Source organism: Crinia signifera, chromosome 1 (genome assembly GCF_055691185.1).
Source record: "Crinia signifera chromosome 1, ASM5569118v1, whole genome shotgun sequence".
NCBI classification, from domain to species: Eukaryota; Metazoa; Chordata; class Amphibia; order Anura; family Myobatrachidae; genus Crinia; species Crinia signifera.
The window spans coordinates 225,762,083-225,789,955 of record NC_139217.1 but is presented as its reverse complement, the minus strand read 5'-3'; the positions used below and the strand labels follow the sequence as shown (position 1 = coordinate 225,789,955).

The 27,873-nt window shown below is 44.7% G+C and overlaps 1 protein-coding gene and 1 pseudogene across 1 annotated transcript in view; both read left to right on the top strand.

The window, feature by feature from the left end:
- The window catches only part of TBXA2R (thromboxane A2 receptor), a 111,652-nt gene that overhangs the window by 16,012 nt on the left and 67,767 nt on the right, over positions 1-27,873 (top strand). The gene's annotated exons all lie outside the window — the stretch shown is intronic.
- Positions 145-23,566, top strand: LOC146065699 (MYG1 exonuclease pseudogene; annotated as a pseudogene).

The window sequence follows — 27,873 nt, the reverse complement described above, 5'->3', positions numbered from 1 at the left end:
AGTGACAGGGACATGCCTTCAACCCACATCAAAGCACACCCCTGTCACTGAGACAGCTGTGATAGGACAGCGGATCAGTCTGTCACACACTGATAGACTGATCCACTGTCACACGGGACAGGGAAGAGGCTGCTGGATCCACTAATGGCAGTCCAAGCTAGCCCAGGAGAGCGATTTGCTGCTGAGGCAGAAGCAACAGAGCCTGGACGCTCACCAATGCCCGCAGTGCTGGGAGCAGAGGACGGCCAGGGAACTTGTGCAGGACACGCTCCAGGAGGAGCTGTGTTGCCTGCCGTGTCACTGAGAGCAGGAGGAGCGGGTATGTAGGGGTGACCTGGTTCACCTCCCTCCTCCTCCCGCAGCCGCGGCTCTTATCACACTGCGGCGGTAGTCGCGTTTTCTGGGCCTTTCTCCTCCAGCCGCCGCAGCCAGCTCTCCTCATGCTGCGGCGGCTGCATCGCTGGACCCCACCGGGAGGCTTGGCTTCCCTCCCTCCTCCTGCCACTGCAGCCTGGGCCAGCTGTATCCCCTCCATCGGGTGGCATGGCTGACCTCCCTCCACAAATGCTGCTGGAGCCCAGGTAGCCTTCAAAAGTACTGTTTCAAAAGTGATGCTTCAGCCCTATGACCCCCACTGCCACTCTCTATTCCCCACTGTCACTCTCCCCACTGTCATTCTCCCCCATCCCCAGCTGTCACTCTTCCTACTGTCATTCTCCCCCCTCCCCCACTGTTATTCTCCCGGCTGTCACTCTCTCCCATCCCCCACTGCCACTCTCCCCCATCCCCAGCTGTCACTCTTCCTACTGTCCCTCTCACTTTCCCCCATCCCCCACTGCCACTCTCCCCCATTCACTGCTTTCACTTTCCCAAATGTCACTCCTCCCATCCCCCACTGTCACTCTCCCCGGTATCAATCCCCTCCCATCCCCCACTATCACTCTCCCCGGTATCAATCCCCTTCCATCCCCCACTGTCACTCTCCCCGGTATCAATCCCCTCCCATCCCCCACTATCACTCTCCCCGGTATCAATCCCCTCCCATCCCCCACTGTCACTCTCCCCGGTATCAATCCCCTCCCATCCCCCACTGTCACTCTTCCCCATCCCCTAATGTTACTTTCCTTTCCACCACGGTCAATGTCCCAAATAGCGCCTGCCTCACCTGACCCTAACCTCACCGCACGTCACTGCCTCCCCCACATTATATACACCCCCACTCCCTTACATTATATACACCACCCACATTATATAAACACCCCACTCCCCCACATTATATACACCCCCAACATTATATACACCCCCCACTACCCCAGTATACACAGCACTCACCTGGCTGTGTTGCTCCAGCCTGGAAGGTGCAGGGACCAGCTCACCGCAGTCTCAGGGCAGTATTCAATGAGAAAGTTCTCCGTGCATGGAGAGCGTTTTATTTCGCTCTCCATGCACTCTCCGTGTTTTTGCGGAGATTCTCCATGTTTGGAGATTCTCCGTCACGGCACTTTACCCACTATTCAATGTGGCTGATGCTCTCCGCCACTCGCGGCGAGTCTTAACCCCTGCAGCGGACGAGCGTCCGCGGCAGGGAGCTTTCATGGAGCTTGGGGACGGAAGCAGCCAGAGAGATTATAGTCTCCCTGGCTGCTCCAGAGGAATGTGGAGGGACCCAGGCAGCACAGGCTGCCCCCCCCCCCCCCCCCTATAGCCAGCGGGGGACCCAGTATTCACTGCACCCGATCGTGCATATTAACGATCGGGTGCAGTGAATATATGAATATGTAATGAGCGGCTCGAGCGCTCCGGCCCCCTGCTGGCTGCACTGTGTAAAAAAAAAAAAAAAAAAAAATTAAAAAAAATATATATTTTTAAAATTAAATATATATTCATGTGCTACAAGCACATGAATAAAAATAACATGCCCCTTCACAGAAAAAAAACCCAGATTTTTTGACACCAAAATTAAAAAAAAAAAACTTTTAGTTTAAAAGTTCACATTCCAGCTCCCCATCAAAAGATGGAGAATTGCTACACGGAGAGACACGGAGAAAATCACTTAGAAAGACGGAGAATATTTCACATTGAATAGGGTTGCTCGCTTTTGGAGAGCAAAATGCTCCGTCCAAGGCGAAAAAAGCAAAAATTCTCCATAAAACACGGAGAACTTTCTCATTGAATACTGCCCTCAGAGGCAGGAAAAGCATGGAGAGCTGGCCTGAGTTTCACAGAGCTCAGTCAGTGAGGTGGGCGGGGCCAGTCTCCGGGAAGTAGCAGAGCTCTGACTGTCATCTCTCTGCTCCTTCCGATGCCTTGCACATGTGTCTTCTTCCTGTCAGCAGCGTTACAGGTTACAGCAGCTCGGCCACTGCTACCCTGCGGATGCGCATGCACACTCTGGAATTCTGTGGAGGGGTCCCACAAACTGGGAGGAAAGGGGGGGTATGCGGGGCAGCGGGAGGCTCCTGTAAAAATCGGGAGCCTCCCGCTGAATGCGGGAGGGTATGCAAGCCTGATTCATCTGTATGAATTGAAATGGTATCAATTTCTGTGGCTTTAACGTGTGAACAAACTTACTTGCAAAGCCAAAACCATAATATTTTACAAGTTATATAAAGAATGTTAACAGTGCAGAAAATAGTTTAGAGCATATGTAAAGTTATCTAATGCCACAAATGCATACACATAAATTCAGTAATATCAAATTAACGTTACGAGCATATTGAAGATGTTAGGGACCTATTTGGTTCCTCTTAACGTGGTGAATGGGACCGCATTTCTGGCTAAACCTGTGGTAAGTCATGGATTTATACTCAATATTAATTGTTAAGTTTATCATTAAAGTTTTGACTGTTAGTATTGTTATTGCTTTTTTCATTTCCTGAATGGCACTACAAGAATCAGCATGTAATAACCTTTTATTCTATTATATTCCACAAATAATTTTTCAAAGCGTTATTTTACAAAAATGAGCTTCCTCTGTCTTTTATAAAACAAGTGAATAAAGTTAGTGGAGGATTAAGCAATACTCTGCATATGTAATGGAGAGATTTCAGTTAATTGGTGTTCTGTATCCCATCCAAGTATTTCTAAAAATCTACTTAAGCACAAGCGTAACAAAAACACAGAACAGATGTAGTTGTATATATTCTAACATTTGTAGTGCTGCAAAGTGTGAGCAGAGGTGATGTGGTTCCCATGTAAATATGGACTACCACTGTATATTTCCTAAACATACTGTATAACATAACGTCATATCAATCAGGAATCACCACGTTGGGATTCTTGGTAGACCACAATTTATTTCTGTTTATTTAGCTTTTGAAGACAACAAGTGATATATTCCCTGCCTAAAGTCAGATGTACACAGGGCTGTTTCTAGACAATCTGACTCCCAGAGTGAACAGTTAACCATACATAATTTTTTACTTAATTATAAGGGGCATGGTCTAATTATAAGAGCTGTGGTCTAGCAGGAAAACAATTTCCTTACATGCCCACTTGTGCAACCTGCATGACCAGACATTGGTTACTGCAGGATTGGTCCTCCCTTGCTTAAGTTGGCTGGCTGAAGGCCACACAGTGACATATAAACATGAAGGCCCACACAGTGACCCAGTAGGCTGTACAGATCACCCCACAAACCCAAACAGTACCATGCTACTTGAATTAATATACACTGCCTGTTTATCAGTTATGCCTATTACACAATATGCCCAACACCATAATGCCCACTTCACATTATAACACACTCCATAATGCCCATTACACATTATATCTACTGCACACCATTATTCCCATTTCCATAATGCCCATTACAAATTATGCCGCACAACGTGATGCCCATTACACATTATGCCGCACAACCGTGATGCCCATTACACATTGTGCCCCACACCGTAATGCCCTCTTCACATTATTACATACACATACCGTAATGCCCATTACACATTATACCTACTGCACACCATAATGCCCATTACACAAAATTGTTGCACATCGTGATGGCCATTACACATTATGCCCCTTACCTTAATGCCCATTACACCTTATGCTGCACACAATGATGCCCATTACATATTATGCACCACACCATAGTGGCCATTACACATTATGCGCTGCACCTTAATGCCCATTACACCTTATGCTGCACACAATGATGCCCATTACATATTATGCACCACACCATAATGCCCATTACACATTATGCCACATAAGTGCCACTTACCTACATGCTAGTTGCCAGGAATTACATGCTCAATTTCAGGGGTTTCATGCTCATTGCCATGGTGGATTTCATGCTCATTGCCCAGGGGGGGTTGGGGGGTGGGATTAACATCCTCTTTGCCCAGGGGGATAACATGCTCATTGCCATGGGGTTTCATGCTTGTTTCCATGGGGTGATTACATGTCCGTTGTCCAGGGGGATTACATTCTCGTTGCCCAGGTTTTTTTTTTTACAGATGCACTGCGACTCCGCCTTTTAAATAAAAATAAAAACCAACAGTAGTGGGGGACCGCAAGAGCCGGAGGAGGGGAGCTCCTGGCAGCAGGGGGGTAGCCATTGGAGGTGAGCTCCGCACCCCCCCTGGCTAATCCTACTTACCAGGTGTTTCACGGAGGGTCACAAGAACTGGTGGCCTGGCGGTGACAGCAGCAGTGTCTGTGACAGTAGCGAACAAGCAATGCAGTCATGTGGTGACAGGCGCGACACCCTGTGCGGCTGCATGGCTTGTCCACATGTAGACACAGCCCTGGACTTACATTAAACTCTGGATTAATTATTGTTTGTGCATAGTTTATTTGGATTCCATGGATTTAGTCACATAAAAATGTGTAACAGAAAGTCAAGTGATTCAAAAGCAATGGTATTAAATAAAATAAATATCCACATGAATCACTGCTATTAGGGATGTTGAATTTAGCTCTGCATGAGAGCGCAATAGAATGACTACATGTAAATCAGCAGCTGTGTTTCTGGTGACTTGGTTATTTTCAGTGGATGAGTAAACTGGAATGTAGCATTAGTTCAATGATTTTGATGGCTTACTGGTAAAGCACACATGGTTTCCACAGCACTAATCAATGTGGAGGTGATGAGAAATAAAAAATATTTGCATATAATGTTTAGATGTTAAGCTAAAAGCAGGTTTAGATTTTAATTAGAGATGTGCGGCTCGGATTCCTCAGATCCGAGCCAGCACGGACGTCATCAATCCGGGCCCGGATACGAGCAGCGCTCGGCACTTCCCGCCTGACTGAAATCCGGGCGCACGGGCAAAAGGTCATCGCCCGGCGTCGGATTCTCGCGAGATCACGGAACCCTTAAATTCCGCAACCTCGCGCCGCCATCTTCACTCCAATCTCGGAGAAGGGTAGGGAAGGGTGTGCTGCTGCTGTGTGTGGTCTCTGCTGGGGCCCGTGCTGCTGTGTACTGTGTCTCTGCTCAGTGATCAAGACATCACCATTGCAAGGATGACTGGTGCTGTGTTCTGTCTCTCCTTTGTGCTGGGGCCTGCCTCTGCTAAGTCTGCTCCTGTATAGTCAGTCACAGTGTGCAGAGCCAGATTAAGGTCTAAATGGGCCTGGAGCTGAAAATGACCAAGGGCCTATTATGCGCAAAAATAGGGGTTGTGACCAGCACCTAATAATGTGGGGGGCGTGACCAGTGTTCTGTTTGGGTGGTCTGCCCATGGGTGTGTCCCTATTTGTGTAAATACTTTCAACAAATTATATATGCCTGGAAAAGGTAGGGGGCTGGCATAGGAAAAATGCAGGGAGATATATTGGTGGGTGCTTTCCAAAGGTGCACCCGCAGGATGCCGATGTCCTAAGATACTTGCGGCGTGAGGCGGCATTCCATTCATAAAAAAATACTGAAAACCGAAACTTGGTAGACAATATGTCAGCACCTTTTATGTGGTAACCTAAGTTTACCACACCATATACCCCTTATACAATAGTAACACAATAGTAACCCCTTGTACTGTACTTGCTTCTTACACATTATGCCACATCGAATGAGACAAAAAAATCCACACCGATTGAGCAAAAATTCACACTATGGCACACAGATTGAGTCAACATTCACGTTATGCCACACAGATTAAGGCAACATTCACATTTTGTCACATGGATTGAGCCAAAATACACACTATACCAGGCATGTCCAAACAGTGGCCCTCCAGCTGTTGTAAAACTACACGTCCCAGCAAGCCTTGACATCGTTTTAGCATTCCCTAATTGCAAAACTGTGTCAATGCATGATGGGACTTGTAGTTTCACAGCTGGAGGGCCATAGTTTGGACATGCCTGCACTATACCAAACAGATTGAGCAATAATGCACAATATGCTTCATAAACAGGGGCTTTGCACGCCAAAGGCGCACATTAAAAATTTACACCATAATGCCCATTACATGTTAAGCCTCACACCATAATCTCCATTACGTATTATGCCAAACACCATAATGCCTATTAAAAATTATGCTACATAAGTGTTGCTTACCTACATGCTCATTGCCAAGGTTCCATGCTCGTTGCCATGTGGGATTACATGCTCATTGCCAAGGGGGAATACATGCTTGTGGTAACTGGGGGACAGTCGCCGCTGGGCAGAAATGACAGCCATTAACAGCCGGGCAGAGAGCAGAGGGCTGCCCGGCTGTATTCAGAGCACTGCATGTCCCGGCTATTTGAAATAATACCCCTTTCATATCAGAAAATGCAGGGAATATGGTCCCAGGATCATGCAGGGACATTCTCGGACTGGCCCCTTTTACACCAGCCTAGTCCCTGCATTTTCTGGTGTGAGGGGGAGAGAAAACCACCCCCACCCCCTTTAAACAACCAGCTATATCTTCGGAACCAACTGACCCATTTACATGTAGCCTTCGAATGATTTTGGTACCGTGAAACTGGGCCGTTTGGTTCCAGAGAAACCTGTCCTCAAACAACATGAACAGCCATGAAATTACTTTTCAGAAATGAAAAAAAAAATAGTTTTACCTGCAATGTCTCTAGAACCAATGAACCCATATGGACCAGGTGTCAGATTGAAGGTCCAGCGATTTGGGTTCGACTGAGATCAACCTCGAGTTTCTGTGATGCCGGAGGGGGAACTGGCAGCCGTTCGAACTGGGTGGAGGTCGGAATTAGCGGCTATGTTATCCTATGGGGAAAACGTTCCAGGTTTGCCTGGCGGTATCTCCGGTTTCCGGGGGGCTAGCAACGCGGAGCTGGTCTTGTTGGAAAGCCCTGACCCTCAGCTACAAAATGGGCCTATTTGGAGAGTGGGCCTGGAGCTATAGCTCCATCAGGCCCATTGTTAATCCGGCTCTGACAGTGTGATAGTCCACTGGTGCTGCTAGTGCCACTGCCTGCCCTGCACTGCCTAGTGTCTGCTGCAGTCTGCTCTCTGCTGTTGCCACTGGCTAGTGCCTACCAGTACCTATTGCAGTATATAATTCCAGTGTGCTGTTGCCCCTGGCTACCAGTACCTATCACAGTATATAATTCCAGTTTGCTGTTGCCACTGGCAGTGGCTACCAGTATTTTATTTATTGCAGTTTATAATTCTAGTCTGCTGTTGCCACTGGCTACCAGTATTTATCGCAGTATATAATTCCAGTCTGCTGTTGCCTCTGGCTACCAGTATTATTTATCACAGTATATAAATCCAGTCTGCTGTTTCCACTGGCTACCAGTATTTATCGCAGTATATAATTCCAGTCTGCTGTTGCCGCTGGCTACCAGTATTATTTATCACAGTATATAAAAATCCAGTCTGCTGTTTCCACTGGCTACCAGTATTTATCGCAGTATATAATTCCAGTCTGTTGCCACTGGCTACCAGTATTTATTGCAGTATATAATTCCAATCTGCTGTTTCCACTGGCTACCAGTACTATCAGTCCAGGGGTGCCCACATGTGTGCTGTATCCATCCAGGGGTGCCCACATGTGTTCTGTATTTGTCCAGGGGTGCCCCCATGTGTCCTGTATCAGTCCTGGGGTGCCCGCATGTGTGCCGTATAATTCCAGGGGTGCCCCATGTGTCCCATATCAGACCAGGGGAGATGCCCTTTTTTTTTTAATGAAAATAAAATTAAGGTTTTTTTTTTTTTTTTTTACTGCAAGGGCTGTTAAATGCGCTGTAGTCCAGGGGTGAGCCAAGAGTGCTGTATAATTCATGGGGTGTTGCTAAGTAAGGTGTGCTGCTCTTTTTTATAATTAAAAGAATACACATTTTTATTTTTACTGCAGGGATTTGTCTGCCGTATAATTCCATGCCTGCCGCCATGTGTGCCGCAACAGTCCAGGGGTGCCGCCATCTGTGCCGTATAATTCCATGTGTGCTGTATCAGGTCAGGGGTGCCACCATCTGTGCCGTATAATTCCTGGGGTAAGCCAAGTCTGCCGTATAATTCATGGGGTGCTGCCATGTGTGCTGTATTAGTCCAGGGGTGATGCTAAGCATGCCATATCAGTCCAGGGGTGATGCTAGGTGTGCCGTATCAGACTAGGGGTGATGCTACCTGTGCCATATCAGTCCAGGGGTAATTCTAGGTGTGCAGTATCAGCCTAGAGGGGATGCTAAGTGTGCCATATCAGTCTAGTGTTTGTGCCGGACACTTGTGTGGCTTATCATAGTTATCCAGCTACCTCGGTGCAACCTTTTGCCCTAAAAACAATATTGTAAGGTGTGAGCTGTTCAGAATAGACTGTAAATGAGTGGAAATGAATGTTATTGAGGTTAATACAGCGTAGGAGCAACAAAAAAAACAAAATGATGCGATTTTAGCAGTTTTTATGCTTTTTTAACAAAAAAATCAGAACCCAAAACCCAAGAAATCCAAACCCAAAACCTCAAGGTAATCAGAACCCAAAACCCAAAACCCGAAAAGTGGCCGGTGCACATCTCTAATTTTAATCCATGTAGCCTGTAGCATTTTCAATACCTTAAAATTCGGGATGCAGTTAATATCCCGGCGGTCGGGATCCCGGCGTTCAGAATCCCGACGCCGGAATCCCGACCGCCGAAATACCGACATATTCTCCCTCCGTGGGTGTCCACGACACCCCTGGAGGGAGAATAAATTAGTGTGCCGAGCGTAGCGAGGCACCGGGCCCGCTGCATGGCGAGCGCAGCGAGCCCGCAAGGGGGGGCGATCCACGTCCCCCCCTTGTCGGCCTTTCGGCTGTCGGGATTCCAGCGTCGGGATCCCGACCGCCGGGATTCAGTACTGAATCCTTAAAATTCACCCCATACTATCCACATTTATACTGCAGCAGAGCAATATTCAGTAACTGAAGTCTACTTGTTGAAAGCTCAGCTCCTAAGATTTACAGGCAATTTGTAAAATTAACAATTTACTGCACCGTAAGGCCCCCATACACTATGCGATTTTGGCACTTTGTGACATCTGAACCGATCCGATGTGAGGTCCAGTGCGCATTGGACAGGATCAGGATGTCAGACGTTCAGCACATAAGATCATGTCCAACCTCCCTGTATGCATATGCCTGCAGCCTGACCAAAGAGCAGGGGGGGGGGGGGGGGGGGTTTTATTAGATTTTTAAAATAAACTGTCAAATGGCTGCCCATTCTATGATTGGCTGAGAGCATCCCGCTGATATGATCACCACCCTTACCTGCTAGCGCAGCACTCAGCACTCGCCGCCCGCCCCACTGCTCCTCACTGCAGCGCCCCGGTTTTACAAACGATTTATCACATGTCAAAAATTGTACATCAAGTGCCAAATTGTATGTGAGCCTCCCTGGGAGCTGCCAGGTAGCTCACAGGAGAATTGGGGCCTTTAGACTGGCCCACAATGTTACAGGGGAAATCACAGTGACCCTGAGGACCAAACCCTTCAACTGTAGATTTCAGTTTGAACACACCCCACCTAGATCTAAAGGTGGCCATACATCAGAAAGACTAGTCTTACAATCACGATTGTGTCCAATTTTCCCTTCAACTACCCGGCAGTCCTTGGTGGTTTGCGGGCACACAATGTACTCACAATCCGTCGTACAATCCAGTTGTTGCATATGACCGGTCGTCTCACAATCAATTGTATGCACCAAACCTGTCAGAAAACTGCCACACAAATAACACTGGTTGCATGAGCCATCAAACGACGGATTGCATGAAAGCACATGTAATCGTCTCCCAATCCCAACAGAGCAACTGATGCAGCACGTCTGATCAGTGGACCAATCCTCCAACCTACGGGACTGCGCATTGCACGATTGTGTGCACACAATCTGCATACAATCAATCATACAATCCATCGAGATTGTATGATTGGGTGCAATGTCTTTCAGGTATATGGGGGCCTTAATTCTCTCTGAACATGTTACATATGCCATCTGCAAAAATTGCAGCCTTGCTAACAGGTCTGAATTAGGCCCAATGTGTCCACTATATAAATCACTGGTAATATATAGCATACACATGGATGACCAACTTTCAGAATACCAATGCCACTACCCTGAGTGAGGGAATCACTACAAGGTAAAGTAAATATACCCCCCCCCCCCCCATCCCTAACCCTCCATCCCTGGAGCCCAACCCTCTTAAACCTAGCCCCCTCCACCGCAACCTTACCCTAACCTTTCCCTCCCCACAGTGTAACCCAAAGCCCCCAGAGTCTGCAAAGTTTCAGCGCCGGTCTTCTAAAGGCAGTTGGGATGCAGGCATCGGTATACTGAACGCCAGCATCCTGACTTCATCTATCTCTACAGTATATCTCTCTATATATTCAGTAGGCCAAAATACACATGTAGGACTATACGCCTTCATGGGCCAGTTCCTTGCCTACCGTAGAGGTGCCCAGTGAACTCAGTAAGTATGTGAGTAGGGGGTCAAATTTGTTGGGGGTGTGCAAAAGAAGAGCAGGATGGGGTGGAAGTGATCAATATAGTCATATGCTAGCAGAGTGTGTGTGTGTTTGTGTATGTGTGTATATATATATATATATTTATATATATATATATATATATATACACTCACTGCTATGAAGTGTACATAAACACATTTTTTTTTTTTTATTTTATATGTACTATAATCTTTATCTGCTCACACAAGCCACTTACCTGGTGCTAGGAGATGAGAGCAGAGGTGGGCAGGTTGGCAGAGGAAGCCAGAGGCATGTGCCCAGCTGGGTGATTGCTGGGTGGGATAGAAGTGAGGAGTATGGGAGGAAAGGAGAGGAGGAGCCAGCCTGTACTGGAGCTCAGCTCATTGGTAGCTGGTCCCAGAGGAGAGGCCAGCTAATGTACAGTAACACTGAATGGGGCTGTGCACAGTTACTCCACAGCCTGCAAAGTAACAATCCAAGAGTCTGAGATCAGTACAGCATAGAGCTGTGCAATGTGAGCAGCACCAGGAAGGGAGAGACATCAGAATATTGCCAGTGCCATCCATACCAGAACAGCAGTAGTGGCATAAGGCAATGATTATCTGTGACCCTTGTGGCTCCATGCCCACTTTAATCTACACCCCCTGCATGCACACTGCTGTGCAATGTCTGATCAGAGCAGCCGGAAGCTCTCTGCAGATATCCCGGCAGCAATCTGTGAGCTTATATCATGGGATATATAGAAGCCATTTTATGTACTAAGCGGTAGTTTACCGGGTGTTGTATAGCAGGTCGACAATATCTAGGTTGACATGCACAAACTAGACACTAGAAAAAGGTCAACACAAGCAAAAAGGTCAGCATGGGTTGACACATGAAAAGGTTAACATGAGTTTTTCATGTGTTTTTGGTGTCAATATCAACACCTGAGCACATGGATCCCCAATTAGTGTACCGCACACTCACAGGCCTGACTTTAGTAGTCAAGCTTTTGGCCAGGTGCCTCTGCATTCTGCACACTTTACCATTTCTAAACACGTTGATAAAAATGCATAAAATACAAAAAGTATAAAAAGTTTGGAAAATAATGAAAGATTAAAGAAATCCAATAAACTCATGTGTGCCACAAAAGAAAAGGGATGGTTGAGACAAAATACCTACTTTACCCCTCCACCTCCCCTAGACAAATCAGTATAACACTAAAACTACCCCTGTAAAAAATCTCCTCTAAACAACCAATTGGTTAAGCAACAACTGTAAATAAATAAATAAACTGTCCATTTCAGAGAAAAATATTGGAACCCTTCTTAGAATAAATATGACCAGGCACAGACTAGGGGGTAGATTTATTATCTGGTGAAGAGGGGTATATGCGCTATCCCCATGCGCTAAAGCAGGGTATAGCGCTTCCTCTCATCTATCAAACCCGCCGTGCGGGTACTTTAACAGCAGCGGTGCGGGGGTGGTGACTTAGCGCATGTGCTAGTTTTAGTACAGTGTGCAATAGTCCTACCTAAGTTATGAAAGTTCGGTACTTATGTAGTATCTGGGCTGCCGATTTTGTGATTGTATGCCTTACCTTAAGGCATACAATCAGATGCGATGCAATGCGATTCGATGCGATTTTGCATAGGATTCAATGTTAAGAAGGTCCTGTTCATTTCCCCACTATCCAAGTGGGCATAGAGTTGATTTTATATAGCGTGGCGAGCGCAGCGAGCCACCGAGCCCGAAGCGTGGCGAGCGAACGCATATTTCTTAAAAAGTATTCTGTGTCCCCTCGCGGGGCTCGCCACGCTTCGGGCTCGGTGGCTCGCTACGCTCGCCACAGGTTTATATCCAACTCCATGCCCACTTGGATAGTGGGGAAAGGAAAAGGACCCCTTGGTACTTATGTAGTATCTGGGCGTCCGATTTAGAAATCAGATCTGATGCGACCAAATCGTATGCGATGCGATGGTCAAGATTTTTCCATAGGATTCAATGTTAAAATGGTCTGAGTCCATTTTAACATAGAATTCAATGGGAAAAAGAGATCCAAACACATAGCCCTTAGTGCAGAAAGGGCACAATGTCCACCCCCTCATTCAAACCCATCGGGGACATGGTATTTAAGGTGTATATCCAGAATGTCTTCCTTTTACTGAGTTTTATCAAGATATCGCCACCTCTTTCATCTAGGCTGATGTGTTCTAATGCCTTAAAGGAGAAGTGTTGAAGATCTGAAGAACAGCATGTAGCAAAGTGTCTCGGGACACTGTGTGAAATCACTTTATTGGTAATGCTCCTAGTGTGTTCCAACACACGTAATTTTAAAACCCTTTTAGTCTTGCCTATATATTTTTTACCACATCTACACATAAGCATATAAATCACGTGTGTGGTAAGGCATGACATCCTACTTTTAATTTTAAAGGATTTAGTATGTTCAGCATTCCAATACGTGGACCTCTCTTTGTCAGCAAATTTACACACCTTGCATTTGTTGCAGGGAAAAAAACCATTCGCAGTCTTTAACCAGCCTTCTTTATGATCTTCACCATTACAGCATCTTATTTTAAATGGTGTATCACCTATATCATTCCGGAGGGCCTAGGCTTGCCCATTTAGAGTTATATGTAGTTGTATCCCTATCTTAGCACCTCTTAATAAGTCCGTTTACATTGTCTTTTACTGATTGAAAAACCGGAAGTGAGGTCATCTTAAGAGGGGTATATTAAGCCTCACTCCACAGAGTGTAATTATCTCTCCACACGCTGAGTAAGACTGAGGCTTACAGTTTCAGGTAGGTTGCTCCCAATTGGTCTTTTGTATATCTCTGACCACTGTATGTTTTTTCTCTTTAATGTTCAAGTGAATGTTTTGCTGTTTTTATAAGATGTAAAACTATGTACTATTCAGATGCACTGGTACTTTGAAAAACTCACACTGATTATGAGTAAAATCGTGAGCTACATATATATATAATTGTCCCAGTTATTCTTGGTGGCAACTGATGTAATTTACCACGAGTAGCTTTACATAAGGTTTATGTTATAACCCACTATGGGGAACCAGCTAAACTATATGGGTACTTTATGTACCTTTATACCCATATGTGGACTATCAAAGCCTATAGCCACATTTTCTAGGCTGACATACTATGGTTAGCTTGAGCTTAATGAGTAGAATGTTTTTTCCCTATGTATGAATTTGTAACCGATTGCTGTTTATCAATATTTAGAATTGACTGTGCAGTTGGATAATAGGTTTTTCTGTCAGAGAGGTGTTTTATTGTGCTTCTTGATTCGGTATGTACATTTTCTTCTCCATTCTATTTTATTCTAAGTACCTGTAATATTAATCATACATACGTTGTACCATACTGGTTGCTGTGTTTTGTACATTTTCCAACTGTACCCCGCTTTGACCATGTGTAAAGATACGTATATACCCATAGAGGATTATTACATGTTTTTAAGTCTTCATATTGTAATTGTTGAAAATTGGCCCCACCGGAAATTAAGGTGTATGTATTCATTTTTGCGCACTGTATTAATTTACAGATTCCATTATACCTACCATTAAGGGGAATATCACAAGGTCACCGGATTAACCACAGTGACCACATTTCCCTTAATAACTCCCAAAAGAGCTACCCAATATAATTTCGTGTGTATCGAACCAAGGTACATAATATCCATAGGTATGTTTATCATCTACCCCTGTTACTCACTGAGGTGATTTTGGGAAATCCCGACAAAAAACTCTTTTCCAAATACTTTTTTCCTGAAACTTTCTCTGCAGTACCCTGGGAGGAACTGCCCACATGTCTCTCCTCTTGCTCTCTCCTTTTATTGTCTCTTCCTCCGGTCCTCCATGTGCTGATAGAAACTTCCTTCTTAACCATTTTTTTTTGGTAAAATTCCATTTTTTTACGGCAATGTTTCACCACCCCCTTTTTTAGATCCTGGTGTATTACCCCTGAAGAAGTCCCTAGTGGACGAAACGCGTAGGGTTCTGCGTGATCTCTCAACACCTATGATCAAAACGATATTGGATGACAATGACACACTATGAAATTGTATAATGTATCCCAAATGAGAAGCTTTTTATGAAAGTCTTTTTAATTGTATTACTGTTTGTAATAAATGTTTTATATTTTCCCAATTGTGGATTGGTGAAACTACCTTCAAGCGCACCTCTACACCTTTTCTCTTCATATATATATATATATATATATATATATATATATATATATATATATATATATATATATATATATATATATAGCACTTACCCAGCCTAGGTGTGTAGGACAGGAACAGACCAGCACTCTTAGGCCGGTTTCACACACTCCGGCTCCTGCCGGACGGTGAAATCCCGCACGGCCAGGGAGCCGTGCCGCACACATTAGTTCACACGGGACGGCCACGGCCCGGCCGCACGGCTGCAGCCGGATCCCGCCACTGGAAGGGACGGCTGCCGGGCTGTGGCCATCCCCTCCATGATAAACTAGTGTGTGCTGCACGGCTTCCTGGCCGTACGGGTTTTAGCCGTCCGGCAGGAGCCGGAGTGTGTGAAACCAGCCATAGTTGAAGACTGGTTGGAATCCGGTCAAAACGGCTCTTGGGTCAGCCACTGTACTGTACACTTGTATGAACATGCTATAACTTCTTCAATACAATTTTTTTTGCTTCAAACTATGAGTGCTGGTCTTTTCCTGTCCTACACACCTAGGCTGGGTAAGTGCTATTTAAAATTACTGTCTGGACCCTGCACCAACCTTTTTGTTAACTTGCATAGAGTGCTGTTTTTCTAAAAGACTTTATATATATATATCTAGAAGAAATTCCTCTAACAAGAAATTACTACGTGTGAAAAAATTATGTTTTAAAAGTGTTTTTTAATAAATGTTTTATATTTAAGAATTGTGCTTTGGATGTTTTCGAGTTAGGAAAGACTGAAATCGAAACTGGGCGCTATATAGCACTATTGTGGTGGTATTTGGTTTGTCATAGCCTCACTAGTAGGAGGCGAAGTGCTATAAGCGACCTCTTGTTTTACTTGAAAATAGCGCAAATCTAGGGATTTTATATATATATATATATAGCTGTAATGGGCAAAAATTGGTTGTTTTTGAGGTTTTAAGCTATTACAGGGCCCACTGTATCGAATAGACCACACCCCCTTTATTTGGCCACACCCACTTCTCCGGGAGCGCGCGTGCATTAATGAGGGGGGGGGGGGGGGAGGGAGTCTCCTGGAATCCATGATGAGTAAGGTGGCAACCCTACTCCCTACCCTTACCATGCTGCCGGGTCCCTGCACCTCCTGAGAGAAAGGTATAGACTGGGGGAGGGAGGGTTCTGTTTAATGTGAGGGTGCTGTGTGTGATATACTTTAGTGGTGTGTACAGGAGTAATATGGGGGGGATTACTCTATGTACTGTGTAATATGAGGAGGGCTGTTATCAAATAGTATAAAGTGTTTTTTTACTGAGAGTAATATGGGGGGTTATGTTTATTGTAATATGGGGGGGGGGTGCTATGTGCAGGGGAGCCGAGAGAGGGGGGGAGCGGGTACTAATTACCCGGGCCCACGCTTGCTGAAGGGGCCCCGCAGGGGCCCTGGTCTGACCCCTCCCTTCCCCCTCCATCCCTCCCGGGTAGCAACAGTAGCACACACTTCTACAGCATGTGCTGTGCTGACAGCAGGCTCAGCATGAGTGTCTCATTGACAGCGTGAGAGGTCATGCTGAGCCTGCAGTCAGCACAGCTCATGCTGTAGATGTGTGCTACTTCTGAGATTACAGTTTTTAGAGTTTTCTTTCACCCTCCTCTAAACATTTTGGGGGCATGGCCTGAGTGTGGGAGGTTCCCACAACACACACACTTAGGCCACGCCCCCAAAATTTTACCGGGGCCCGGCATTCCTCTCGGCTGCCCTGGCTATGTGATATAGTTTTGTGTGTGCTAAGAGTAATATGAGGGTCTGTGTGTATTGTAATAGGGGGGGTGCTGTGTATAGTACAATATAGTGGTGTGTGCACTGGGTGTAATATGGGGCGGGGGCTGTATAAAGTGTAATATAGTGGTGTGTGTAATGGGTGTAGTATTAGGGGGCTGTGTATTGTAAAATAGTGGTGTGTGCACTGGGTTTATTCTGGGGGGCTGTGTCTAATATTACCAGCAGATGAACGGCTTTCGTGGCGGTGATGCGGGAGCGCGCATCACCTTTCATCGCTGGCCCTAACACACTGGGCACCTTTGAGCTAAAAGCCGCTCAAAGCACCAAGTTTGAGCGTCTTTCAGCTCAAAATCGCCAAGTGTTTAAGGTGTGGCTCTTACGGTATAAAAATAAAAATTAATGAAAAGATTCATATATAAGCATGTGGGCTTATTAGCTAAACAGATGAGACTATGGACCTTCTTCTGGTTGACACAGCTGTGAATTCACATTACACGCATTTTTTAGCTTACTGTGCATGAGCCGTGACTGCACTGCGTAGGTGCCACCTTGTTTAGACCTCTATACTTGCACCATTGCGAGAATAAAAATGCTCTCAAGTTTCATACAAAATCAAGGTGGGTTGAATGTGTCTCTCTGTATACAAGGGGAGTTGACAAAAAGTGGTGGTTAGTGGTTTCTCAAAACTGCGCGTACACTAGCATTATTGTGAAAAAACTGTCGCAAATCTAAGTGACTCTCAGGTCTCTCCTGGATTCAACTAAGCAGACCAGCGCTCGCACCAGCAATCACCACTCTCAATTTCTAAAAGACATACACTTGCACATACTAGTGAGCCATGCACCATACAAGTACAGACACAAACTCAATCAAGCCCCATGCCTGACTTTGGTTTGTGATTGCTGACTACCTACATTACTGGCACCAGAAGATACAGTATTGCCAGGGCCTGGAACTCCTTCAACCACCTGTTGTGGGGCTGATATTGATGACTGAGGAATATGTTGTGTTGCCTGTGATGTACTTGCTTGTCCCTCTGTCATCCTCCTCCTCTCGTCCTCATGCTCCACAATGCTGCCTCTATTGCTTCACTGTCTGAACAGGAAGACATATCAGTAGAAATGAGACGTGTACACTCTTTGCAGATATGTTTCTATATAGTTTCAATTAGCAAAAAAGTGTGCCCCCCGCTATCAGAAGAACTAGCTAATCTGCGTGCACACACAGCTGTATTCATGGTTGTTCACAAATTGTTAGGAAAATGTGGAAATGTGTAACATCAATAAATATACATAATTCAACTATTAACTTATTCAAAGATAAAATCAAACATTAAAGATGTGACAGTGTGGCTGATTGTCACTTGTGAAGAATGAATTATCATTGCGTATGTTTAAAATTGGATTTGCAAGGTATGGTGCTCCATATGCAGGATTTTGGCTATAGCACACAGCATGCATGGCCGAAATGCTATTTGGTGTGCATGCATAACAGGTGTAAATATGCAAAAGCACACGTCACATCTAATTTATGCAGTGTAGAAATGTGCCTATAAAAGGAATGGCTGACATTGCGATTGTGTGTGGTTCGCAGTGCCAGATGGTGTTGCTAGTCATTGCACTTCATCCCACATTTCTTATTTCTAATTTAAGTGAGTTTTGGCATTGTAGGAAGCAGTGCTATTTTGTATTTATTTTGCTACAAATAGCCTAATGAAAATATGCGTGGCTAATAAACTCACCATTGGTATCCTTATGCTTAAAACCCTTAACCAGTGGTTCCCAAACTGTGTGCCTAGGCACCCTGGGGTGCCTCAGGACACTTGCAGGGGTGCCTTGGATTGGTGGATCAAGATCAATTCATATTATTTATGGCCAATGCACCAGGCAAAACCAATGCTTGTGGCTGCCAATTATAATATATGTGGACAAATAGAAGCAAATCCTGTCCCTCACCAGATAACCTGTGACCTTTACACACAATGCACTTAATTTAATATTTTTTTTTCTGAATTTCTCGATAAGAAGCATTTGGCCTATGGGTGCCTTGAAAATATTTTGATGCTGTAGGGTGCCGTGATTCAAAAAAGTTTGGGAACCACTGCCCTTAACACTTAACTTAGCTTATCTAAAATAACGACACGGACACAAGTGCTGGCATTTCAAATAATGAATGTCAAATTTATTATTGACAACTGACTATAAAACTATAAAATTGTGGCAGCACTAAAGAACGGTCAGAGGAAAGAAATGGGGGGGGGGGGTGTAGGATCACCATAGCATTCACACACCGCTGGTGATCAACTCTCCCAGCCACCACCCGGGTCGGTGGTGGCAGCCATCTTCCGTGCAAAGAAGTATGGCTCCTGACAATCGATGTCGGGAGAGCGCACCCACTATTTACACACTATTCCATCTACACAAATGACCGTTCTTTACCGCCGCCCAAGAGAAGAAGTAGAGACAGAAAAATAGGGACGGGAGGGTGGGGAATTTTCCTCAGAGAAGCAGAACTTCCCTAGTCACAAGACCCTCCTAGCCTAAACTACTCCTCCCCCTGGACCCATTGGCTGGCAGCACATGACCCTACACAAACAACTGCAGCATAAGAACCTTCAGTGGTTTATGTAAGCTCCGGCTTAATCATCCATCGTTTTTTTCTGTTCCTTTGGTAAAATTTTAGTTATAAAGTAAATTCACATTCCCTTAGCAAATGAGTAGTAGTTTCGTTTTTTTTGTGATCACTACTATCATGCACATGAGTATTGTCATGAAATATATACAGTATAGTGTCTGAAACAGTCTTAACTTCCAATATACCCGATCTTTATCCTTGGTGTTTCCCTGGGTTAACTTTGTGTTTATTATAGTCATTTTATAACAATATGTTGGGTTGTACTTTGGGGGTTATTCTGATTCGCATCACTGAGTGTCATTTTCAGCCCACCTGGGGGAGGTGTATTGGGAGGGGCAGTTAATTCAGGATGGACACATGTTTATGTAGGTTAATACAGATGGAGCGCCTCTGATCCTTGGCCGGGGATCGCCAGCATGTCTCCGCTGGCGATTGTTGGCGCAGAGGCGCTCCATCTGACTTGGACGTGCATGCGTCTCACACGCACGCGCGTCCCAGTTTCTGGACGGCGCCACTGCGGGTCCCTGCCCATCTCCACTTCAGGGAGACAGGTAGGGATAGGGGGGACAGCGGGGCGGTGAGGGGCAACGGGGGAGGCGGCGGGCGGCGGAGAAAGCTCTGTAGCCACAGGGCGTGCGCAAGCGTCTCGTGTGCGTGTGCCCCTGGCTAGAGCCTGCCGTTGGCAGGGACTGGCAATAGAATTGCCAGCACCTGCAAGGAAGAGGCCGGCTCCATCTGAATATTCAGTATAGCTCAGGATGCCAGTCCTTTAGGACGCTAGGGATCTAGTGTATGAAGGGTCTAGTTATAAAGTTATAAATTAATAGCAGAGTTATACCGGCATTAAACCGAAGGCAAACAACACACCAAAATTACTTCTGAAGGACTGCTTTATACCCATAAAACACAAGGAACATCATGTGGCCTCAACTCACCTTTGCCATGAGAACCTCTGGACCAGGCCCACCACCCCTATGGCTGAGAAAATTAGGACTGCCCCCAGGCCTACCCCTCATGGTGAGCATAGAGCTGTGAGGGGAAGCACCAGGGCCAGCCTACATAGCAATACTTCCCACATACTTGCATGTGCTCCCCACTCTCTCATAACCACCTGTACTGCTCTCATGAGACCAGGACATTGATGACTCCATGAAAATGATCTCTAAATATTTCCCTTTCGTCAGTCCTCTGCACAGGTGAATTCCCCCCCCCCCCCATGTGCTATTCCTGTAATGTGTACCTCCGCAGATTACACACCCTGCCTGTGCTGATCTATGCAGTGCATCCAGATAGTTGCCTCAGATGGTTTCTCTGCGGGCCGGATGTGAGTCACATGGATGTTTCTGTGCAGGGTATATCATACTATTACACAAGTATTTGCTTTCCAATATGTGCATTGGGTCCTTGTATGGCTCACCTCCTACAGTGTAACCTTCATAGTGCGCCCACCATGGCTGCTTCATCTGGTGCACTTGTGGATGGGATGAAAAATACATTGACCTGAATTATACACTGAAATCACCCATTTTGGGTACTTTCTTTTAGGGGTAATTAATTCCACCCAGGGTAATCCTACGCAGAGTACCTAAAATGGCTGCCACACCTGGTACCTTGTCGGGATGGAGTACACAACCCATGGAAGTTGTTATCCAAAATGCTGCACCATTATGCTTACTGTGGGCTCAAGGGTTTTCTTTTGTCTGTGACCTGTCTGTTACTGTACCACCAACATCCTCTGTATTATGTGCATTGTTTTTTTTAATTTCTGTAAAGCGCCTTGAGTCCTGTTGGAGAAAGTGCTCTAAATAAATAAAAATTACTTACTTACTTATAATTGTTAATTAATACTGATACAGAAGAAAATATTATTAAAGACTGTCGTTCCAAGTCCAGATTCAGGATCTTTCATCTGAAATGTTTCATTACCACCCTTCAGTTCTTTGAAACTCTTAAGGGGTATTTTATTAGCAGCAGGACTTCATTGCTGCTAATACTCTAATGGGGTACATTTACTAAGATAGGATGTTGCCCAAAGCAAGCAATACGATTATATTATCTTCTAGAAGGTGCAAAATAAATAACAAGTGGTTACTATGGGTAACATCTCATCTTCAATAGAATTCCCAACTAAGTAAATGTACCTGTAATAGTACATTACATCCTTTATATGTCACAGAGTATGAAGCGGGTTATTTTGGTTGATTCACAGCATTGTGAGTCCACCTTGCCCTGCCTCGCCACCCATTTGCAAGTGCGATTTGCACTTAGGGAATGCAAATGGATGTTATACAGTAACATCCATTCACAGGCCAGGTCCATCATGCTGCATTAGCATGAGAACGCCTGGCCCACTCGATGGCCCATATTTATCAGGATATCCCTGTAGACACAAATCTTTAAGGGGTAGCTACGAATATTAACTATCCCATGACATACTGGGGGAAATTTACTAAAGGAAATTTGTAAAAAAATGTATTTGTATCCAGAAATACACTTATTTTTGACATTTCCTATCCCGAAAATACGGCAATTCATAGTCGTATTGATGTGCTATCAATACGAATACGAATTGCCGTATTTTCGGGATAGTAAATGTCAAAAATAAGTGTATTTCTGGATACAAATACACCTATTTTTTACAAATTTCCTTTAGTAAAATTCCCCCACTGTATCTAGGGTAGACTACAACATATTTTGGATCTATCCACTGAAAATTATTTTATTTATATTACAGAAAACCTGCAGCTAGTGGCTCCCCATAGGAATGTACCCTTTGCTAAACCCAGTACTGTGAAATATGCAGCAAAATGTGTGTCCAAAAGAAGCACAAACACAAAATATTATGATACTCTGATATACAGTATGATACCCCTTTCACATCGCACTTTTAAAACGGTAAATTGCCGTTTTTTTCCCTTTTTAAAACGTTTAAGCCTGCACTGTGAATGCACCACAGCCGATTTACCGTTTAAAGTTAACTGGCATTTCGAACCGTGTAAAAAGCAGAGTCCTACACGGTTCCTTGCCGTTTTTTGTGCAATGTGAATGTGTACATCACAGTGCAGGCTTAAACGTTTTAAAAAGGGAAAAAAAGACGGACGCTGGAGCCTTACAGGGATGCAGAGATTGTGAGAACACGGGATCCTCAGCTTTTAGCCCAGTGTGATGTTGTGGTTGATGTGGGAGGAGAATATGAACCCTGTCGGAACCGTTATGACCACCATCAGAGATCTTTCTGTGAAACAATGAACAGCTTATATCCTGACAAGCCGTGGGTCACCAAGCTGAGCAGCGCCGGGCTGGTGTACGCTCACTTCGGCACACAGATCTTATCCACACTTCTGGGTACTGAAGAGGACGACCCCATTATACCGGTGTTATACGACAAGATGTATGAAAATTTTGTTGAAGAAATTGACGCCATTGATAATGGGATATCGCAGTTTGATGGGGAGCAGCGGTACAACATAACCACCAACTTAAGTGCCCGAGTGGGACACCTAAATCCCCGATGGAATGAACCGGATCAGGACACAGAAACTGGCTTTAAGAAGGCAATGGAATTGGCAGGGACGGAATTTGTGTCACGTCTGGACTTCTATCACCGATCCTGGCTACCGGCTCGCTCTTTGGTGGAGGAAGCTATTAAACAGAGATACCAGGTGTCGGACAGTGGAGAAGTGGTTGTCCTGGCTCAGGGTGGATGTCCTTGGAAGGAGCATCTCTTTCAGGTGGAGAAAGAACGAAGTCTGGAGACACAAATTAAGTATGTGATCTACCCAGACCAGAGCGCGAAGTGGAGGGTACAGTGTGTCCCCACAGGTCCCAACACTTTCCAGAACCGGCTGTCGCTGCCTGAGGACTGGCGTGGACTTCGAGCAGACGACCTCTCCTCTGTCAGTGGAATTCAGGGCTGTATCTTTGTTCATGCCAGTGGCTTCATTGGTGGGAATGAGACCCAGGAAGGAGCTCTGGAAATGGCACAGAAAGCACTCACTTCCTAATGTTGTCACTTTGTATCTTTGTTCAATGCTAGAGTTCATCATGCCTGGGTTTGTTACAGCGGAACATATCAGACAATTTGTATTTATAGCATGTGACATCAGTAAATATTTTTGTATTTAAAAAAAGGGAAAAAAAAACGGCAATTTACCGTTTTAAAAGTGCGATGTGAAAGGGGTATAAACCGGTATTTAAAACGGTAATCTGAGGCAATGTTAAGGCTCTGACCCGTTTTAATTACCGTTTTAAATACCGGTTTTTAAAACGTGTCGGCGATGTGAAAGGGGTATGACAGTGACAGATTTTAAACTAGTCTATAAAACCTGGAATAATAGATCATTGATTTTTCGAATTAAAAAAAAAACTGTTTTAAATTTCAAATGAAACAAATCATATATTCTTGCTTTGAATTTAAATAGCAATAAACTTTTTAATGCACAAACCCTCTGCAATTTTTCCTGTGAACAACATATAACTTTTTGCAATTCTAAATTTAAAAAGACATTATGGTTATAGTCAGTGGCGGATTCAGGGGGGGGGGGGCACCCGGGCACGTGCCCCCCCTGTTATTTATTTTGTAGATGAGGACCAGGGCTTTCCAACGAGCCCAGCCCCGTGTCTCTAGCCCCCCGGAGACCGGAGATATCGCCTGGCAAACCTGTAACGTTTTTTCCCCATAGGATAATATGGGACCCGTCAATTCCGACCCCCACCCAGTTCCGATGGCTGCCAGTTCCCACCCTGGCATCACAGAAGCTTGTGGTTGATATAATTCAATTCCAAATCGCTGGGCCTTCAATATGATACGAGGCTGGTCCAAATCGGTCAATCGGTTCCAGAGATATTACCGATAAACCGTTTTTTTTATTTTTGAAATGTAATTTCATGGCTGTTCATGTTCTTTGAGGGCAGATTACTCTGGATCCAAATGTTCCAGTTTCACTGGACCAAAATCATTCAAAGCCCACTAAAAAGTTCTTCAACATAATACTTGTCTCATGTAAATGGGTCAGTTGGTTCCGAAGATATAGCCGGTTAAATTAGATAACTGGTTAAAGGGGGGAGGGGTGGTTTTCTCTCCCCCTCACACCAGAAAATGCAGGGAGTAGGCTGGTGTAAAAGGAGCCAACCTGGGAATGCATTTTCTGGTGTGAAAGGGGTATTATTTCAAATAGCCGGGACCTGCAGTGCTCTGAATACAGCCAGGCTCTGCCACTGTCAGTGGCTATCACTTCTGCTGTCCCCTATTTACCACGAGCATGTATTCCCCCTTGGCAATGAGCATGTAATCCCACATGGCAACAAGCATGGAACCTCTGGCAATGAGCATTGAACCCTTGGCAATGAGCATGTAGAGAAGCAGCACTTATGTAGCATAATTTTTAATAGGCATTATGGTGTTTGGCATAACACATAATGGACATAATGGCGTGTAATTTAACATGTAATGGACATTATGGTGTAAATGTTTAATGCGAGCCTTTGGTGGACAATGTCCCTGTTTATGAAGTGTATTGTGAATATTGGCTTAATCTGTGTGGCATTATGTGAATTCTGGCTCAATCCATGTGGCATTATGTGAATTTTGTCTCAATCCGTGTGGCATTATGTGAATTTTGGCTCAATCCGTGTGGCATTATGGGAATTTTGGTTCAATCCGTGTGGCATTATGTGAATTTTTTCCCAATCCGTGTGGCATTATGTGAATTTTGGCTCAATCCGTGTGGCATTATGTGAATTTTGGCACAATCCATGTGGCATTTTATGCATTTGGCTCAATCAGTGTGGCATTATGTGAATTTTGACACAATCCATTTGGCATTATGTGAATTTTGGCTCAATCCGTGGGTGTTATTATGTAAATTTTGGCTCAATCCATGTGGCATTATGTGAATTTTGACACAATCCATGTGGCATTATTTGAATTTTGGCTCAATCCATGTGGCATTATGTCAATTTTGGCTCATTCCATTTGGCATCCTGTGTAAGGGGCAAGTATAATGGGGTCTAGTATTTTGTTGCATGATGTGTAGAAGTTGTATATGGTGTTGACACGCCCCCTGTTGAGTGGCCACACACCCTTTTCCGGAGCGCGCCTTTGGCACGCGCACAACTACATCCTTCACTTTTGTCGCCATGGTGGGCCTGCGTACTTTAAATGCTAGGACCTATTTTTAATTCCATTCCCACACTCTCCTGCCGCTCTCTTAGCATGTACACTGGCACCACTAACACCGCCCCTCCCCCACCCAAACCCTCTTTTATCATGGTGCCCCCCCTGTCATTTTATCCTGGATCCGCCCCTGGTTATAGTTAATAAAAATCTGATACACAACCTCTAGTGGCAAGGAAAGGCTGAAACAATGAGCATTTTTCTTAGTCAGTTGGTGATAACTACAATAAAGCCTTAAGGTTTTTCTTTATTCTACATTTAAGAATAGATCCCAAAGAAAATACACACATTAGGCAATGATGGGCATTTTATTTAAAATTACTACTGATAGTTATAACTTCCACTGTTCCTTCCATTTAATCTTACGCTGCTCATGCCTACTATAGGAAGGAAGAGTGTATACATGAGGTATAAAATGTGGCACAAAAAATTTAATGAAAAAAAAAAAGGATGAGATACAGTAGACATTAGCTACACAGTCTTTGATTTCTGTTTGTAAAGGGATGACAAAACGAGACTAATGCATAAGTTTATGTGACAGGAAATTAGCCTACTGAAATGACCGCATTAGGCTCCTCACATCTATTTAACAGTCTACTGCACTTAAATCCAGTAGATGAGTGAATGTGTAGTGAGGCTTTTAAAGTGGGTTTCAGTGAACACAAAATTAATTTGTAGACACAGCTATGTGATTAGTATATCCGGTCACATACAGATACATTCAAGATAACAGCCCTTGAGATTTATTGAGTACTAAACCTGGTATGTACATGTATATGGATTGTGACCTCATGTATTTTTGAATTAATAAAAAATTTAACATTTTTGGTTTGTTCTACTAGTCAGGTAAAACAGTGTCCGGGATAGTATGGGCAAAATTTAATAGCGGCTGTGCGGGATGCCAGACTTTTTTTTAAATAAATGGGCAATTATTTACGAGGCAAATCCATTCCTTGTAAATTATTGCTCTATTAAAAAACCTCAGAGTTTGGCTAGCAACCTGTCCAGCTGTTAAACTCAGACACCATTACATCCAGTGCTACATCTGAAATGTATTCAATTATTTAGAACTTTCAGAAAATAAACATAAAATCATTAATCCTTGGCAATCAGGCACTAAATGACCAAGTCCTATTGTCACCTGTATTACACTCAAAATCTTTTGTGATACACACTTAAGGCCCAAACACACTGGGCGACTTTGAGCTGAAAGTCGCTCAAAACAGCAGGTTTGAGCGGCTTTCAGCTCAAAGCCACACAGTGGGCGGTATTCAATGAGGCTGATTCGCCATGTTTTTATGGTGAAGTGGAATGTGAACTTTTAAAGTAAAGTGTTTTGTTTTTTACATTTGGTGTAAAAAAATCAGGAATTTTATTCTGAGGAGGGGCTTGCTATTTTTATTCATGTGCTGTAAGCACATGAATATATATTTAATAAAAAAAAATTATATATATATATTTTTTTTACACAGACCAGCCAGCAGGGGGCCGGAGCCCAGCCGCTCATTAGATATTCATTTATTCACTGCACCTGATCATTACATATGCATGATCGGGTGTAGTGAATATACCCGGTCCCCTGCTGGCACCCCCTGGGGGCAGCCTGTGCTGCCTGGCACCCGGGGAGCCCACCTCCCCCCCACAAACATTCTGGGGCCGGCAGGGAGACGTCCATCTCCCTGCCTGCCACTGTCCTCGGGCTCCCTGTGGCATCGCCGCAGGAGTTAAAATTCGCCAGTCAGGGGCAGCGAGCCCCTGACTCATTGAATACTGGAGCCGGCGAGGCTCCGGAACGCAGCGAGCAGTGGCGAATGTACAGCGAATCCTAAACAGGATTCGCTGCACGTCGCCAGTATTCTCATTAAATACTGCCCAGTGTGTATGCCCCGGCGATGAGCGGTGAGTGCTGCTGCGCGCTCCCGCAACATCACTGGGAAAGCCGTTCATCTGCTGGTTATACCATTAGATGAGTGGCTTTCAGGACGGCTTTGCATAGCGCTCCGCTATGCAACGCCACCCTCCCCCCCCTCCATCGGCGCCGGGCATGGGGAAAGCCGCTCAGTGTGTATGCACTGAGCAGCTTTCCCCGCAGCGATATTTCATCATCGCTGTCCATACACGCCCAATGTGTATGGACCTTTAGGTACAATAAGCCACTATATAAGCTAACAATCATATGAAATGCAAATCAAATGGAACTTTATGCTTCATGCCAAACTATAATGTCAGAATTGTAACCATTCAATATCCCAGAAC